This window comes from Artemia sp. Qi Xiang Cuo, chromosome 8 (genome assembly GCF_049724085.1).
Source record: "Artemia sp. Qi Xiang Cuo chromosome 8, ASM4972408v1, whole genome shotgun sequence".
NCBI lineage: Eukaryota > Metazoa > Arthropoda > Branchiopoda > Anostraca > Artemiidae > Artemia > Artemia sp. Qi Xiang Cuo.
The window spans coordinates 20,833,829-20,846,834 of NC_142801.1; the positions used below are offsets into that span (position 1 = coordinate 20,833,829).

General features: G+C 35.9%; 1 protein-coding gene across 1 annotated transcript in view; it reads right to left on the reverse strand.

Annotated features, from left to right (window-relative positions):
- Positions 1-11,810, reverse strand: part of LOC148949231 (zinc transporter 7-A-like) — a 30,438-nt gene extending 18,628 nt beyond the window's left edge. Inside the window, 1 exon segment of the mRNA XM_089093281.1 lies at positions 11,607-11,810. The gene's annotated coding sequence lies outside the window, so the exon portion shown is untranslated.
- Positions 11,811-13,006: the final 1,196 nt, after the last annotated feature.

Sequence of the window (13,006 nt, forward strand, 5' to 3'; positions counted from 1 at the left end):
ATGCCTCTCTTACTCCAGTCTACTAGGAACTTTAGCCAATATGCTATCATTTCTTCACCTCTTTCTAAAATAAACACAATAATAATAAAAAAGATCACTTTACATTAGGTAGAAAGTTTTCCAATCAGATTTTTATGGTCCTTACATCTTAAATAACATTAGTGAATTGCTTTTTTATATATATTAAACAAAAAAACTTTTTGCCCAAAGTAAGTTTTTAAAAAAAAAGTAAAGAGCTCCATTAAACCAAACATGAACAAAAATAGAATCAAATAATCTACCAAGCATACAACTACTACAAATCAGTATCAATAAATAAATGAAACCCAAAACAAACAGAAATTAAAATAAGTTAAACTCAAAAACGGCCAGAAATTAATCTGAGTGGGGTTCTAAACCCTATGCTTTCTAAAAGCCAGAATATAATTTTTACTTTACTGAAAAGAATTCAAATGAATTTAATGAAAAAAATCAAATGTCAGTTTAATATAAATATGCTGATAATTATTCCTTTAAATCATAATTAATTTTTGATTTCTTAAAATTATAAAAGTGAAAACATTTACAAGAATTTTTTTTCAACATTTTCTATAAAAAAAAAACTTATATGCCCCAAGGGCATAACTTCCAACCATTGCCTTGAAGGCTGTAAGGGGGAGGGTGTCATCCTCAAAAACCTAGAGGCTGTTTTCACGAAAACTCGGGTTGAACTCGAGTTAAACTAAATTCCTTGTGAAAACAATGAAAGATAGATAAAATCCATCTTTTGTGAAACTTAGAATTCTATGCAGGTTGACATTCTACTCTACTATTAACACAGAGTTGAACAAACGATGGATTTGAGCTCAACTTCGAGTTCAACTTTAGATGGATTCGAGGAGGATTTATCCAAAAACATACATCCAGCAAGCAAATCCAGCACAAAAACATAAATCCACGTGGAAGTTGAACTCAAATTCAACTCAAGTCCTCGTGAAAACGGCCTCCTAATTTCCAGAACTTTCATCTATGTTAAACAAAATGGCTATGTCAAAATTTTGATTGGATGTCTTTGGGGAAATGCTGGGCATGAGAGGGGGGTTAGTTACCCTCAAATCACTTTCGACTATTAAAAAGGGCACTTGCCCTTTCAGTTTCCAATCAAATCAACCCTTTTTGAAGTCTCAACAAAAACGCTTTCTATAAAAACCTTATATGCTCCTAGGTCATAACTTACAACCCTTACCTTGAGGGGTTTGTCATCCTTTAAGACATAATTTCCAGAATTTTCAACTATGTTGAACACAATGCCATCTCAAAATTATAATTGGATGTGTTTGGCAGAATGGTGGGCATGAGAGGGGGGTACTTGCTCTTCAATCACTTTTGACTATTAAAAAGGGACTAGCCCTTTCAATTTCCAATCAAATGAGCTCTTTTTGAAGTTTTTACAACATCACTATCTATAAAAACCCTATATGCCCCCAGGGCATAACTTACAACCCTCGCCCTGAGGGCTCTGAGGGGGATTGCATCCTCAGAGACCTAATTTCCAGAACTTTTAACTACATTGAACAAAATGGCTATCCTAAAATGTTGATTGCATGTGTTTGGGGAAATGGTGGGCTTGAGATGGGGGTTAGTTGCCCTTCAATTACTTCAACTATTAAAAAGGGCACTAGGTTTTTCAATTTACAATCAAATGAGTCCTTTTTGAAGTTTTTATAACATTGCTTTCTATAAAAACCTTATATGCCCCCGGGGCATAAATTACAACCCTTGCCCTGAGGGATCTATGGGGGTTATCATCCTCAAAGACCTAATTTCCAAAACTTTTAACTACGTTGAACAAAATAGCTATTTAAAAATTTTTATTGGATGTGTTTGAGAGGGGGGTTAGTTGTCGTCCATTTACTTTCAACTATTAAAAAGTGTACTACCCCTTTGAATTTCCAATCAAATGAGCCCTTTTTCAAGTTTTTATGACAGAGCTTTCAATAAAAACCTTATATGCCACCAGGGCATAACTTACAGCCCTTGCCCTGAGGGCTGTGGGGAGAGTGTCATCCTCAAAGATATAATTTCTGGACCTTACAACTATGTTGAACAAAATGTCTATCTCAAAATTTTGATCAGATGTGTTTGGAGAAATGGGGGGCATGGAAGGGGGGTTAGTTGCCCTTCAATTACTTTTGACTATTAAAAATAGCACTAGCCATTTCAATTTCCAATCAAATGAGTCCTTTTTGAAGTTTCTACAACAAGGCTTTCTATAAAACCTTATATGTCCCCAGGGCATAACTTACAACCATTGCCCTGAGGGCTGTGGGGGGGGTGTCATCCTTAAATACCTAATTTCCAGAACTTTCAACTACGTTGAACAAAATGGCTATCTCAAAATTTTGATTGGATGTTTTTGGGGAAAAGGTGGGCGTGAGAGGGGGCTAGTTGCCCTCCAATCACTTTATATTATTAAAAAGGGCACTAGCCCTTTGAATTTACAATCGAATGAGCCCTTTTTGAAGTTTATGCAACAAAGCTTTCTATAAAAACCTTATATACCCCCAGGGCATAACTTACAACCCTTGCCCTGAGGGCTGTGGGGGGAGTGTCATCCTCAAAAACATAAATTCTATCTGGAAATCAACTATGCTGAATAAAATAGCTATCTCAAAAATTTTGATTGGATGTGTTTGGGGAAATGGTGGGTGTGGAAGGGGCATTATTTGCCTTCCAGTCACTTTCGACTATTAAAAAGGGCACTAGCCATTCCATTTTCCAATCGAATGAGCCCTTTTCAAAGTTTCTATAACAACTCCTTTGATACAAAGTGCCCTGGTCTGAAAAAAAATAATACTTTGTGCCAACATTGTTCTTTACTTAGGCAGCACTATTGCACTGCCTATGATAGCATAGTTACTTATGGTTTTTTATTTGTAGAAAAATTACCTCATCTTTTTTACTTGAGGCTATTCTACCCCCTACTCTATTAACATATTACTGTGAATAATTGGATAAATGTATTATTTAAAATAGTTGAAGAATATGAAGTATGCCTAAATTGCAAGGAGCCATGGAAATCTGATTGATAAAAACTTCTTATATATTGTAAAATAAGATATTTAGTAATATATTATTTTATTCTGAAGTTTTGTAGGCTGTATAGCCAGGAGGAATATTCAATAAGGGAGGCCAATTGCAGGAATGGGGCATTCCTTCCTTGATTTTGGAAAAATTGTTTTCTGATATTTCTATTGAAAATACCCTTTTTGGTATTTCTGTTTTGAAAAAAAGCCTCTATTCCCCCCTAGGTTTTGGAAAATACATTTGACCACTCTTCTACATCCTTTGTGAATTGGTGCAACTGAGGGAGATTGGTCACAGTTGGGTATAATTCTGATTTAGGGACTTTTTGCTATTTTGGAAAGTAGTGAGTTATGTAAAGAAAACTCTCCTGCACATATCCAAAGCCTTAATGATCTCATGGGAAGATATTTGAAGCACCCATCATTACTCTTTCTACAAGGCATTGATATTTAATAATCTTTGCATTATAAAAGTAAAACCTTGCAAAATAAATTTTTTCCTAAAATAAGGTGCAAGAGAAGTGATTTGAGCAGCATACCTTTGTTCAATCCCAATTTATAAGGTTTTAAAAATCTGTAAATATGTTTCTTAAATTTTGGGAAAAAACTTTTATATCACTTAGAATCCTACTGAAACAATAAGAATTGGGTTTCCTCTCTGGACATAGAGCAAAATTCCAGCACAGACAAAGCTGAATGTATGAAGCTCTGGTTTTCTTTGTTCTCCTCTATGGATGTGAAGCAAGGTCACTGAAAGCACCCAAAGCATTGATCTTGAATACATTCCACCACAAATACCTGTATTATGTCCTGGGAATCTACCTTTCAGATAGAATTCTGAACAATGAAATCAGGATATGTTGGGATCATCCACTTGTCTCCAATATTGTCAAGCAGAGGAGATTGAGATGGTTTGGCCACACAATGCACAGACCACATGACCATAAAAGCAAAAGATGCCTAAAATGTCAACCACTACTGGGTTTAAGAAGAGAACAGAAGGCCAAAAGAAGACATGGCTCACAATAGTCAAGTTTGATCTGGAGCCAATAAGAGGGTTCAGAAAATATGGCTGTCATTAGGGTAATCACTGACTGCAGATTGCAAAGCCTGCCACCCTCAAGGAAAACCTTTGGAAGGAGACATGTTGTTGACTGATGGGCACCACAATGAGCCTGGATGCAACTTGAATATGCAACAAGTATAAGTAAGAGGTGGGTTTTCAAAAACAAAAGCCAATGAAAAAGAGATTGAAAACTTGAAATTTAAGTAAAACATTTTTTTGTCAGAATCCTATGGCTCAATATCAGGCTGAAAGTACTACCATGTCCTTTTAACACTTTTGCAATTACTGTTTTTATTACTAGCCAGACCATTTTTTTTTTCAATAGCCTATGGCTCTTGCTGCCACCTTGACATTTCTGGCCTTCTTGCTTTTGGCATAGGGCTGAATACCAAAGATTGATCTAATATTTTCAATTCACAAAAATCTTGATGGAAAAATTACTGCCTTATGTAAAAATCTAAATGACAAATATTAAACTTTTTTTCAAAAAAAAAAGATTAAAAAGTGTCTCCAGCAATTGTCTTTTTCCTAGTCAAATATCATCTTTTTCCTAGTCAAATTGGATATCTCTTTCTTACCTAAAAAGTTTTCCAAGAATAATTTTCAAAGAAGCTAGAGTTTTATACTCTTTCCTTCTAAAAAAAAAGAAGTTAAGAAACACTTGAATGTAAGGGATTTAAGTTGTGCCAAAGTTTTTCAAAAATGCAATATCAAACCCTCACACAGAAAATATTTTTTCAAAAAAGACACTACCCACCTAGACAGCTTGCAACCTGTTCCTATCTTGTCACCCATTCACAGCCTGACATCAAGATTAAAAAAATCTTCTATATCTTATATTACAGGATTAGCCTAATAAACCAAAGATCCAACTAATGTACCGCATGTTATTTATATGTATTTGCTTTTCTCTTCCTATTTATGCTTTTGTTGACCTTTTTTAATTTACTAGTTTTATTTGTTTAAATTTTATCTTACAATTATGGCCTATATATGTATTTATATATGAATATTTTTTTAATGATATGTTTGTTTCTTTTTTTATAATTCAGGTAAAATGGTGGTGCATTCTTTTGCCAATTTTATGCATTTCATTGTTTTTAAACATTTTTTTATGTTAAACTGTTTTGACATCAAAAATGAATTTGGTCAAGCTGAGCTTGTGATAGTTACTTTCTAAAATAAATCATATCTTATCTCAGCAGAGACTAGGGTACTAAACCAGTTATACCCACTCAATAACCCCCCCCCCCAAAGAAAAAACATTAATACAACAATTTCCACCTCACAGATTTTCTTTTGAAATGGCAGTTTTTTGTCCTTTTCTTCCCCATGCAAACCATTCCACAGTGTTTCTAGCTCAGTTTGATGCAGCTATTGGCACAAAGCACAGCCTAAATTTTGCCAATCTAGGAATTTTGCAAGGATTTTGAATTATTTTAAAGAAACCTAATTATTATTAATAATTCGATGAAATTTTGTTCAGTTTTGAGGAATAGTGCAGTTTTAAATAACCCTCAACCTGACAGCATACAGTGTCACTTTTTGAGTCCCAGCAAACCTATTTCCAAACATAGTTGCTTTTTTTAACCTAAACAAAAACTGGATGGATGATGATGTTGTAAAATTGGTTTGGAGCCTTTTCTCTTGAATTGTGGCCATAGCTTACAGTTTGTAAAACAAATAAAAGAAAATATTATTTGATTTAGTTTTGTTCAGGATATTGATAATAATAAGGCTCTGCCTCAAATTTTATCATTTTTTCTTTTCCAAGTATCTTTGAAGTTTCAGTAATCTTTCACATTAAAAAAAAATTTCACATGTGCTGTTTCTTTGCCATTTTTCTAGGCAAAATTTTTGCCATTTGCCATCTTTGAGGAAAAGTTTCCTTAAAACTTTTCAAACATTTTGTGGTAAGAAACTGTAAGTAAGGAGCAATGCAGCTCACTTAATGTGCAGGATTTACTAGTAAGTTTTGAAACTTCCTCTTACCAAATAAGTTACCAGTAACTTTGGTAACTTACCACATAAGTGGTATTTTTAAAATACTCCTGAATTTAAAAGAAAATATTCTCTCTTCTCTGACAGATTGATAAGAAAAAAATATTATTTTTGAATCATTTTATTTGTTTATTTCCTACTTTCCTAACTCCTACTTCCCTAATTAAAAATCTAGCAGGATGATGGGAAAAATTTATGTTTGGGCACTAGTTGCTGTTGTGTCACCATTGCAATGCTAGATTAGAAGCATTGGACAGGAATATTTTTATTACCGGCCTTACTACCCACATTATAGCTGGATATATAATTCACTGATTATTTCTTCTATAGTTAAAGATAGCCTGTCAAAAAATTTGAGTAAAAAGTAAAAAACTCACTAAATTAAATTGGCTTCTGCTATGAATGTCTTATTTATACGAACTGACTACAAACCGAACTCATTGCATATCCCTTTTTTTCTTTAACTCAGGCAGGAAATGATAAAGAGGTAGTCCAACAGAGTAATATCAGCATAAGCTCAAATGGGTATTACTCATGCATTGAATCTGATGAATAAATTTTTTTTATAATAGATTTAGTGAAGTGGCTTTCTTAGGGGTGGATTTGTTTCAATTGAGAACATTTTTGTCCATCAAAAACTTAAACTTACCACTTACGAAACTTACCAGTAAGTTTGAGCTAAAACTTACCATTGCTGGGTAAGTTACCCAGTGGTAATTTACTGTGTGATAACTTATGTCTTGCACACTAGGCTCAATAGTAACTGAAATGGTAAAAAATGGAATTTTGATACCAATATATGACAATGATGAATTGTCTAGTGCTAGTACTCATAGCGCAAGGAAAAAATAGTGCATTGCAAATTGTTTTTTTTAGTAATGTTTACTGTTTAACCTCAAAATTGCAGGAAATTAAATGTGCAGCACCAACCAGCATAAATAAATAAAAAAAAAGCACCAACCCACCTGGATATAAATTTTACTCCAACCTAAGCAAACAGGACAGAAGAGGAATATCCTTTTATGCAAGGAAATCAATTAAGGTAGGAAACATTGACATTAATTCTGATTATTAACCATATATAGAACAAGTGTGGATAACTGTTGACCTGTCTTGTGAGCCTTTAAGAATTAGTTGCATTTATAGAAGCCCTAGTTTCCCCATCATTGAAGATTCCCTCCTAGCTTTAACTAATTCAATAGCAGTGAATACCAAGATGTGCAGGAGTGTGATTTTGGTTGGTGATTTTAACCTCCTGTTAGTTCAATGGATAGATAGTTGGTCATTCCACAAGTGACTTTGTTATGCCTTTCCTTCAATGTAAAAAAAAACATTCTTTGTACCAGACTGTAAATTTCCCAACTAGATACAGGGATAGCCAAATGCCTTCATTGCTTGATCTTGTTCTAGTTAGTGACCATGAGTCAGTCCTGAGTGAAGCACCTTCACTACCACTTGGTGCAAGTGACCATATTATCATATCTGTATGTTTAGACTATACCTGAAAAGATTGTTATTTAGAAAACGTGTGTATGTGTATACTGATTATAGTCTAATCCAAAGAGAACTAGCAGAATGTCATTGGTCCTTCATAGATGTAATGAGTGTAGATGATTCATGGCATGCCACAAAGAGTTTATTGCTTGATGTTGTCAATAGACATTCATCTACAAAATAGATACACAAACCCAACCCACCCCCCCCCCCCCATTTATGCCAAAGAAACTGAAAATGGCCAGGAACAAGAAACAAAAAAGTTCTGGTGGATGCATTCACAGGATGTGATTAATGCATATCATTACAAAAAAAAAAAAAAAACAAGCATGCAACCAGGTGAGAAATAACTCTAGAAAGATTTCTGAGCAGTATGAGGCAATAGCTGCACCAGCTAAATCAAATCATAAATACAAAATTTGGAATTATGCCTCAGATAAAAAGACTGAAAGACATTCAGTTACCCAGCTGGCAGCTGGCACATAATGGCTGTAAAATTGATCATCCCCAAGAAATAGCAAATTCCCTTAGTGATCAATTTGCCTCTATCTTCACACATATTGACAGTGCTCTGCTCCCAGATCCCCCCAAATATGACATCATAAGTGTAATGCCACCAATTACTATCAATAGAGTTAACCTTGAAACCCATTTTAAAAATCTGAATCCAAATGAATCAGTTGGACCAGATCATGGGTGTAGGCAGCATATTGTCTAGGGGGGGGGGGGCAGTCGAGAGTGTGATGGAGGGTCTTTCATCAACTGCTTTTCCAACCAACTGCTTTTTCAGCCATATCTAATGTAAATTTGAAGGTCTAGGGGGGCAGCTGCCCCCCCTCCCTATGCCCATGGACCAAATGGCATTTCCCCTCAACTTCTCAAAGAAGCACATGGTGAACTGTCTCTTCCTTTTACCCAGCTTTTCCAGAAGTCTTTAGATTTAAAGTGTATACCTGCAGAATAGAAGTTAGCACATATTACCCCAGTGCACAAAGGTGGTAACAGAGATGAGGCAGTTAACTACAGACCAATCAGTATCACCTCTGCTATGGAAAAAAATACTTGAAAGCATAGTCAACCCTGAAGTAATTTAACATCTGACTCAAAATAAGCTGTTGTCCCCATGCCAGCTGCTAGATCAGTTGAGACCAACCTTATTGATGCATATAAATTACCTTTAATCACACTTGCTAGCAATAGGATGAATCCTGTGTCTGCCAGCTTCAGTGATGATAGTTAGTCCTCTGTGGGGTCCTAAGCAGTGGTCCAATATGTCACCAAACTTATAGAAGAGGGTTTTCCAGTTGACATGATTTTGCTGGACTTTGCTAAAGCATTTGATAAGGTGTGCCACAGGCAACTGCATATTAAGCTTGAAGCTATTGGTATTAATACAGAAACTATTGACTGGGTGATGCTTTTCCTTAGTAACAAAAACAAGCAGTTAAAGTCTTTGGGGATAATGGACAATCCAATGGGGGAAATGGATAATGGAAATTTCCATTAATGAGACACCATGTAACATCAAAAATAAAATATTCTTTTATGCAGATGATTCAAAGGAAATTGGTTCAGTTGCAAGTTCAGGAAAAATAGAAACCATTCAAGTAGACTTGGACACATGTACTTGCTGGGCAAGGACTTGAAAGTTGAAGTTTAATGTTTAGAAATGCAAGGTTATCCACTTTGTTAATAAAAATTCAAGACACCAGTACTCAATTGAGTCAATGGACAAAACAAGCCAACCTATTGTCAGTAGTCATGCTGAACATTATCTGGGTCTATTAGTTGATGAACAGCTAAAGTTCAGTTTGCATGTCCAGACTGTGGCAGCAAAGGCTAGTCAGACTCTCAGTATATTTAAGAGAAATGTCAGTAGTCGTTCACCCTCAGCTGTTTCAAAGCTCTATAAAGGTATAATTCGACCTAAATTAGAGTTTAGCAAGTGCATTGCCAACACAATTAATAAATCTGGCCAAGAAACTCTAGAATCCATTCAGAGGTGTACAAATGCATCTGAGGTTTCTACAACATTCCCTATCCTTCCTGGCTTGAAAAACTAAATTTACTCTCACCAACTTATTGCCAAAAGAGAGGGGATATGATTATGGCATTCAAGCTGCTCAACCATAAAGAACTTATCTCAAATGTTTTTCAACCAGATCTCTCTTCAAGGACAAGAGGACATGATCAAAAACTTTTCAAGAAGTGTGCCAACTCAAGGTTACGTAGCAAATTCTTTTCTAATTGGGTGGTGAATCTATGGAGCACATTAGACCAGGAAACAGTATCTTCTGTCAGTATTGAGTCACTCAAATCTTCAGTTGACAAGGAATAGTGCAACAAGCACTGATTATTATTTTGGGACTCACCTGATCAGTCAGCACACAATCTTCAGTGACCAGCAAATACAGGATCATCCTATAGCTGGCAAGCATGATTTAAGGTAATATTTGTTTGTTCTTTTTTTTGCCAGAAGAAAGATCATGGATCTTTTTTCTGGCAAATTCCCAAGAATCCCCCTTGGATCTGGATCTAAATTCCCTGGATCTATTCCCAAGAATATCATGAGAGGGCTCAAACAAGCAGAAATTAAATATTCTAGTGCCCTTTTTAAGTGACCAAAAAGACTGGAGGGCAACACAGCCCCCTCCCAGGTCTTTTTTCCAAAATCATCCAATAAACATTGTGTGCAGCATAGTTGAAAGGCCCAATAACTATGCCTTTGGAGGTAACATGACCCACCCCCTCAAGCCCAAGAGGAAAGGTCTAAGTTATAAATTTTGCCCATTGTTTACACATAGTAATTTACATTTTATGGGTGGTTAAATTAGCCTAAAAAAGAACAAAGTTTTACTGCCATATATGCTTAGAAGAGAAGAAGTTATATTTTATTAGTTAATACTGTTTCTTTTTTACATTTTTTACTTTTTGATATTATACTTTCATTTGTTTTCAATACATGTGTCTGAAGGCTTTAATGTAATGGAGCTGGTCTGATCCCTGTCAGAAAACCATTTGTTTTTAATGTTGATCTTCTAGTTGACATGTTGGAGTATGTGAATTAAAGTATGTGTTGGAAAACTGTTTTGGCATGTTGTGTGCATGTTGGAAAAGTAATTTCATATATTCATAAAAGCAGCAAAAGTACTTTTAGTATACAGTTCAAAGTGTATGAAAACAAGCAGTGACAGAGCTTCCAGGTGATGTATAAATTGTATTGGGGTCAGTTGTTTTTTGATTTTTATGCTGATTAAAGAACAGAACATTGGGTAAAATTCTACTTTAGCTACTTTTGGATATCCTGGAAAGGAGTTAAGTTAGGAAAATGAAACTTTCAGGGATGGTTCTACAGGCTAAAGTATGGCCTGGGAAGGTATTTTGAAGCACCTACCTCTACTCCTTCTCTCTCTAGAGGGTCCTGACCTTTGACGATCTTTAGAAATATTCATTTAAATTTATTTCCAACAAAAATGATTAGGCTAGCCTATTATATTTGGAAAGAGCATAAAAAAGGCATTGAGTGGTAGGCTAAATCAATAATATGAAAAACAAAAAATTTACCCTCTAGGCAACATAGCAGGGGTACACATGGCTGGGGCTGTTTGCATTTAGGCTCTTGGGCGCCCATTGGGGGGGGGGGGGCTCTTGCCCCCCCCCCCCGGGCTGAATGATGCTGTCTTATTTTTATATTTTTGTTCGGAGATTTCTATTATATAGCATTAAAAGTAGCAATTAGGCAAAGTTTGCCCCCCCCTGGAATTCAGCTTATGGGCGCCCATGTTTAGGCTAGGTCATGGTTAGTACATAATGATCTTGTTTCTTTGTGCAAAAAATCGGGTGACATTGTCCAATTACAATTAGGCCTACGCAAAACTTATATAATGATAATTAGGCCAGGTCAAACCTGATCTAGGCTAGTTTTGAACTAGGCCTAATAAAAATTGTAGGCTACAATGGCTTGAGGTAACTTTACTAACCTCTCAAATAAATAAACTTGATATTAAATTGGCGATATTATCTATCTTAGGAGCTCAGGTGTCTTCAAATTGGTCAGTGATGTTTTATAGTAGGTAATCCTATAAATACTCTTTTCCTGGATCCTGTGCTGGATTCATTTCATCCTTTCCTCATATCATTTAACGCTATTTCTCGCGCTAAGCCGAGTCTTGCCTAGGGTTGCCAACTTTTTGGTCAAGGAATATGCCCCTTGAGCATCCAAAAATGTGTCCAAAAATATGTCAGCCAAATTATGTCCATATTTTGTCTATAATATGTCCATCTTTAAATCTCAGAAACTAGTTTTTTTTACGACTTATAACCTCTTTCAAGGTGGTCAGTTAACATCGAATATAATGAAAACGAAAAAGATTTATTTAGTTCATCCATAAAAAATGAACTAGTGTGAAAGCACAAAAGTCATAAAAACTTGTAAACAGTTCAAAACTAATTGTGGGAGCTTAAGGCTCATCTTCCTACAAGAGTTCCGCTTGACAGGTATGGTCGGCATGAGGGTCAGCATTTTCACTTCTTTTGGTAGCTTTTTGCCAATCAGAGTATTTCTTGCGCATGTCATAAGGTAAAATCCAGGAGTCAAGCGACGTTGCGGAGCGCTAGGTAAGCTGGGTCGCCCTTCAATTAGGGGGGTGACATCCCCTAAGGCATAATTTCTGGATATCTGAACAATGCTGAACAAAATAGATGTCTATAAGTTCTGATTGGATGCTAGTTTTTGGAACTGATAGGCGCGCGGGGGGGGGGGGTGCCCTCAAATCACTCTTAACTCTTATAAAGGGCACTAAACTTCAATCAAATGAGCCCCATCTGAATTTTATATGACTACCCATTCCATAAAACCTTATATGCCCCGGGGCATAGCTTACAACCCTTGTCCCAGGGCTCTTACGGGTTGTGTAAACGCTGAGGGCATTGTTATATGTTCTTTGGACCATTTTTTATCAAACTTTCTATCTCAAAATTCTGTTGGATACATCTAGGGAAAAAAATGCATGTGTGGAGGGGGTTGGCTCCACCCCTCTCCACGAAGGGTGGAGGGGGGCTTACTGCAAGGGTGGCACGGCCCTTGTGTTTCAAAAATCGTTCTTTAAAGAATTAGACAAAAGGTCGAACATCAGCGTAGAGAAAGGGGTATTGAAAGAGGAGTAGCCCCCGTCATATACGGAATAATATCTGTACGTTTTAAGTTTCAATGTCACTCCTTACTTTTGGTAGAAGAAACTAGTTTTTGTATTTATTTCTGATCGTTTTTCAGATAATCCCAGGAAATCCACCCCCTCTGTGGAAAATTTCCCGACGAAAAATTCCTCTATATAAAGTTCATCCCATTTAAAACTCTTCCGCCAGGAAATTACCCCCGGAC